Source organism: Pteropus medius, unplaced genomic scaffold (assembly GCF_902729225.1).
Source record: "Pteropus medius unplaced genomic scaffold, Ma_sr-lr_union100, whole genome shotgun sequence".
Lineage (NCBI taxonomy): Eukaryota > Metazoa > Chordata > Mammalia > Chiroptera > Pteropodidae > Pteropus > Pteropus medius.
In genome coordinates, this window is record NW_024356249.1 from 17,716,767 (window position 1) to 17,721,922 (window position 5,156).

Genomic DNA, 5,156 nt, shown 5'->3' on the forward strand with positions numbered 1-5,156 from the left:
GAGCGCTGACAGTGTCCACTTCAGTGAGTGATTCAAGTGTCTCATCATTTAAGTTTGGGGCATATTTAAAGTGGGAAAATGTTGGGTGGGTCAGAAGATAATTCCAATTAGGTAAAAGATTTAAAAAGTGTATTTCTACTTCTGGTCAACAAAATATACAGCTCCAAAAAACATTCATTTGTAATCAAGACAATTCTTTTGTTATATTGGCAAAGGCAAGAAAAAGGACCGGTAGAGGATTACGCACTGTATAAAAGAAAATTTTTGTGACATTAACAGAACCTATTGTCTGAGCATTTGTTGGCACACTTTATTATTATTATTTATTTGTTTATTTATTTATTTTTTAGGCAAGGCAACCTTTGGTTGACCTCACAGATTGCAAGGACCTTGTCATCTTACAATCCCTTATTTTTTTATATTTTACACCTACAGCACCTGGTCTTCCTAGGTGGTCTCCCATTCAAGTACTAACCAGGCCCAACCCTACTTAGCTTCCGAGATCAGACAGGATCAGGCTTGTTCAGGGTAGCATGGCCATAGATGGCACACTTTATTATTGGATCATTCTTTATTATATATGTAATCTAAGTTTGAGTAGGAGTTGTCATAGCTTGAAGGCACAAAGGAAGTCATATAATAATAATCACTCAGATTTCTCTGTTTCATGCCTAATCTGTCTCATGGAGGATTTCCATCCTCCATTTAAAGTCTTCCTGGCCATTTCTGGGAGTCCGTTTGAGGTGTCTCACAATAACTCACTAAGAGTCTTTTCATTTCTTCTATTCCAGATTTCATTATTGGCCATACAATCTTAAGAATTTTCTTTTTTTTTCCTTTTTATTTTCCCCCTTCTTTAACTCCCTCTCCCCCTACTTCTACCCCTGACCTATGGATGTTGCCGTTTCCCCTTAAGAACTGGATCTCTGAAGGCGGGGCGTCTCCTCCCACACACTCGTGGCGTGCACCTGGGGCCTGGCACACCTGGGGCCTGGAGCACCCAGGGTATGGTCTGTGGCTCCACCTGGGGCATGAACGCAGAACCTTCTGCATGTAAAGTAGACGTGCTAACCACTACACTATGGAACCACCCCTTAAGAATTTTCTTAAGGGTGACCCTCTCCACCAGCTCCATGACTTGTGCCTGCAGTGACAAAATAAATATCTCTGGAGGTGTGGAGAAATGAGGGAGCAGGGTGCTAACTCCCCAAACTTCCAGAACTTCAAGCTATCAAGGTTGCCAAAATGATAGTCTATTCTCAGTATCTTTCCTGAGCTAAAGCTATAGTATTCAGATCTTAACTGATGAGGATGACTCCTTGTCGCTATATCAGAGTTTGTTATTGGGTTCTGAAGGAGGGCTGCATAGATACCTGAGTCTCAGAGAATGCTTGTGAAAACAACTCTTTCTTGCTTCTGTCTGTAGCTGGCCCCTTTGGACCCAGGATTTAGACATAAGACCATAGAAATGGGTGAAGAAAAAGTTCCTTTTCATAATCTCTTTCCACTTCATGCAAATGAGCTCATACAAATAGATGACTGTAAACACATCAGAAATTCCCAGACCTGAATTCTAGAAGTTGACACAACTTTATCTTAAATTTGTCTTTCCTGTGAATCCCTCCAAAGGAACCCCCACCACCACACACACACATACCCTCATAAACAGAAAAACTCTCTGTAAATATAAATGTTGCAGTAGGATTTAATCTTTTGTACTTGTTCATTCAAAAAATTTTAATGATACTTCGTCATGCCAAGAAATTGAAAAAGTTGTTTGATAAATAGTATCAAGTGAATACGACAGTTTTTTAAAGAAGTTTACCATTCTCCTGGGGGAAAAATATATACATACATACATATAAAACCACCATAGGAAGGCAGAAAGAAAAGTATGCAATGGTGTTTGTTACCACAGTTACTGCTAGAAACAGGATCTCTCTTTACGTAGTTAAACTTTTTAGTCCCATTGTGGTTAGTATCTCTTGCTGCTTTAAGTTGCCAAGGTAACAATATCAGGAAAACACAGAACCTAACTTCTTGACCATTGTCAGTTCTACAAATATTCATTGGTGGAGCAAAGTACCAGATGCTTTGATGATCATCGGTTATCCAGAGCTGCTGCTCTTGAGTTTCCATTGTAAAGACATTACATCTAAAATAAGTAGAAGTAGGTGAGGTATTCTCTCTGTGGGTTTGGGTTGGCAGGTACAGGAATGGAATTACGCACAATTAGCTCATGTTGTAATGGGGGCAGGATCTTGGATGGAAACAAGGAATTTGGAAGGATCCAGTTTTAGCGCCAGTGGATTATTCCTTTTATCCAGTGGTGGAGGGATAGACAAATGTCTGAGACTGATTGGGATTGAGAAAATAAATCCGAATTAGGAGACTGATCTAAAATTTCCAGATTGTTTTAGTAATCAATTACTAACTGATGTCACCTCTTGCCTGAGTCGGGGATGGGTTGCCTAACTTTAATCTAGATAATATTCTTGATATCTCAGTTATTTCACCACTTGGCCTGTTCCCTTAATCATGTCATACTCCCCTCAAGACTCTGCTGTGGCTTCTCACCTGCTGAGGGGCAGATGCAGGCCCACCCACAGATGCCTATCTTATTTCACCATAAATTGTTACACTGCAGTCTACCGATTCATTGAAAATCCTCTTTCTCTAGTTTTCAACCTAATTTTCATAAATTATAAAACCTGAATACTTTCCAACATGTTTTTGTTCTTCTATTAAAAGTTATCCTGAAAAAAAAAAACATTAAAAGAAATGTTTGTTAATTGCACTGATAAAACAGATTTGATTCAAAATTACATGACTAATAATTTAAACTGAAATTATGCATGTTTTACTACCTCCATCCTAATTTATACTTAGTTTGTGAAATGCAAAAAAATTTAGTGTCTAGCTAAGTACAAAAAAAGCAACTCTCAAATCCCTGTTGTTAAACAAAATTTACTTCTTACTCACCTAGAGTCCGATGTGGGTCGAGCAGATTCCCGGGTGGTGCCCTCCTAATAAAGACTCGAAGATCTGGGATTCTGTCATCCTTAACATTTGCCCACATAGTCACTGCAGAAAGGAAAGAGAGGACTTTGGAATTATATAAGGTATTCGAAAAGGTTACACCTTGATGTGGTTTTCATCACTTTGCTCTATATCTTAGTGTCGAGAAGAACTAAGTCACAATACCCAACCAAACAGCACAGGAGACTAGTAAATGTAGTCAACCTTATGCCTGGCAGAGGAGGGGAATTGGTAGACACCTAGCCTCTCTGTGCTGTGTTTCAGAAAGCATCTAGAATTAATGCTTTCATTTTACGCATGGATAAAACAACTAAAGGATTTGGTTTAAAAACTTGTTTAAGATTACACAAATGCTCAGTGGTAAAACTAATCCAGAACTCAGGCTGCCTAAACACAGTAGTTCCTCCGATGTTCTAGATTATCTTTCTATACTGGCTGGGAGGCTTTGGGTTGCAAATGACGGAAAACTAGAACCAAAATGGATTAAGAAAAAAAAATGCAGGTATATATAGAGTCATATAACTGAATTGCCCACAGACTGTCTGACTTTAGGCTTTTGGGGAGTCTTAATTCACAGGTTCATGATGCCATCGGGACACCAACTCCATTTTGATTCTTGTAGCTCTGTCCTCCAGGTGCTGGACTCAGTTTCATGCTGGATCCTCTCATGGTGGCATTAATGGACCTCACATTCTTCTCACACTGTGAGCTCAAGTCTCTAAAGCTCTCAAAGAAGAAAAGGAAGCTGCATTCATAGGAGTCCTTAGTAAATCTCTGGCATATTATTGGTCAAAATGTGATGCATGCCTATCCTTGAACAGTTACTGTGGTCAGGTGTAAGATGCTCTGCTGAACTTAACCTGAGGGTGAGATATTCTTCAAAACACATGGCTGCTTTATACCGGGGATGGGTGAGTTCTATAGAAAATGAAGTCCTTCAGATTGGAAAAAAAGTGAAAATGGAGCTAAGGAAGAGGTCAAGAAATATCCACTTTTCCCTAAGATATAATTAAAAGTAATGCAACAAAGTTCCAATATTCAGACGCTAAGTAGCTCATAGATCCAGAGTCAGTCATATTCCCTATATATAATATCTGTAGGACCTTTTTTCATTTTGAATTTGCTTGAGGTTGTTTATGTAACTATGAACCTAAGTTTGAAAATAAAAATTTAAAGGTAACAGCATTTACAACTGCTGTTTTTTTAATGAGACATCCTAAAAATCTATGGTTCAAAATATTTATTTTTTCTAGGGATCTGTGCTCACAAACTTTTTGGACAAAGATCATACCCAGGGCCACTGCTAGGACAGAGAATCTTTTTTGAGGCTTCTCTTACGGTGTTGTCTGTAGCAGATCAGTTCCCCTATACATTTTCAAATAGCCCCTGAAAATATACTCTTTGTACTTTTGCCAAGAAACCTCATAATTTCTTATTATTTTCTTTCTCTTAATAATTACTTTCAAACATTTTACTACATCTTAAGATGTTATACATATTGAATAGAATGAGTTGTGTAAAATAAACATTTTTTGTAGGTCCAAAAGACCTATATCTTTTTATGCCTCAGAAAATGTTTTAAAATGTTTTAAAACTTGCTACCTACACAGCAAAAAAAAAAAAAAAATGGTTTAATGATAGCCCTTCAATGCGCCATCAGAACTCTTTTATACAATTTCATAAAAGACACACTAGATTATTTTCACAGAGAATTGGTCTCATTTTAAAGATATTATCCTAAGGAACATTCCATATAAACAACTCATATTTTCTATAGTCTTTTTGTTTGTTTCTTTTAAAGGTTGAACTAGCATTGACGTCAGGGTTTGATGAATAAGAGCAATGCTGATGTTAAAACAAGGTAATGCTTTTGCAATCTTCAGTAACAGGCCATGATTGCATGGGCTATTAGACCTTACATAAGATAAAAAACAATGTCATATTTTAACAGCTATGGTAATAAATGGTGGCATGTATATAGTAGTGAAATGAGTTGTTAAATAATATTCTTATTGGTTATTTTTACTTATGTCAGGTATAGAGTGGATTACTAATTAATGGTAGTAAGATAAAGTATCCTTTAAAAATAAATGTAGGTAAAGAAGTGAATTTATTTA

At 37.2% G+C, this 5,156-nt stretch overlaps 1 pseudogene; it reads right to left on the minus strand.

Moving 5' to 3' along the window:
* Window positions 1–426: 426 nt before the first annotated feature.
* Window positions 427–545, minus strand: LOC120601429 (uncharacterized; annotated as a pseudogene).
* Between the last annotated feature and the right edge of the window lie 4,611 nt (window positions 546–5,156).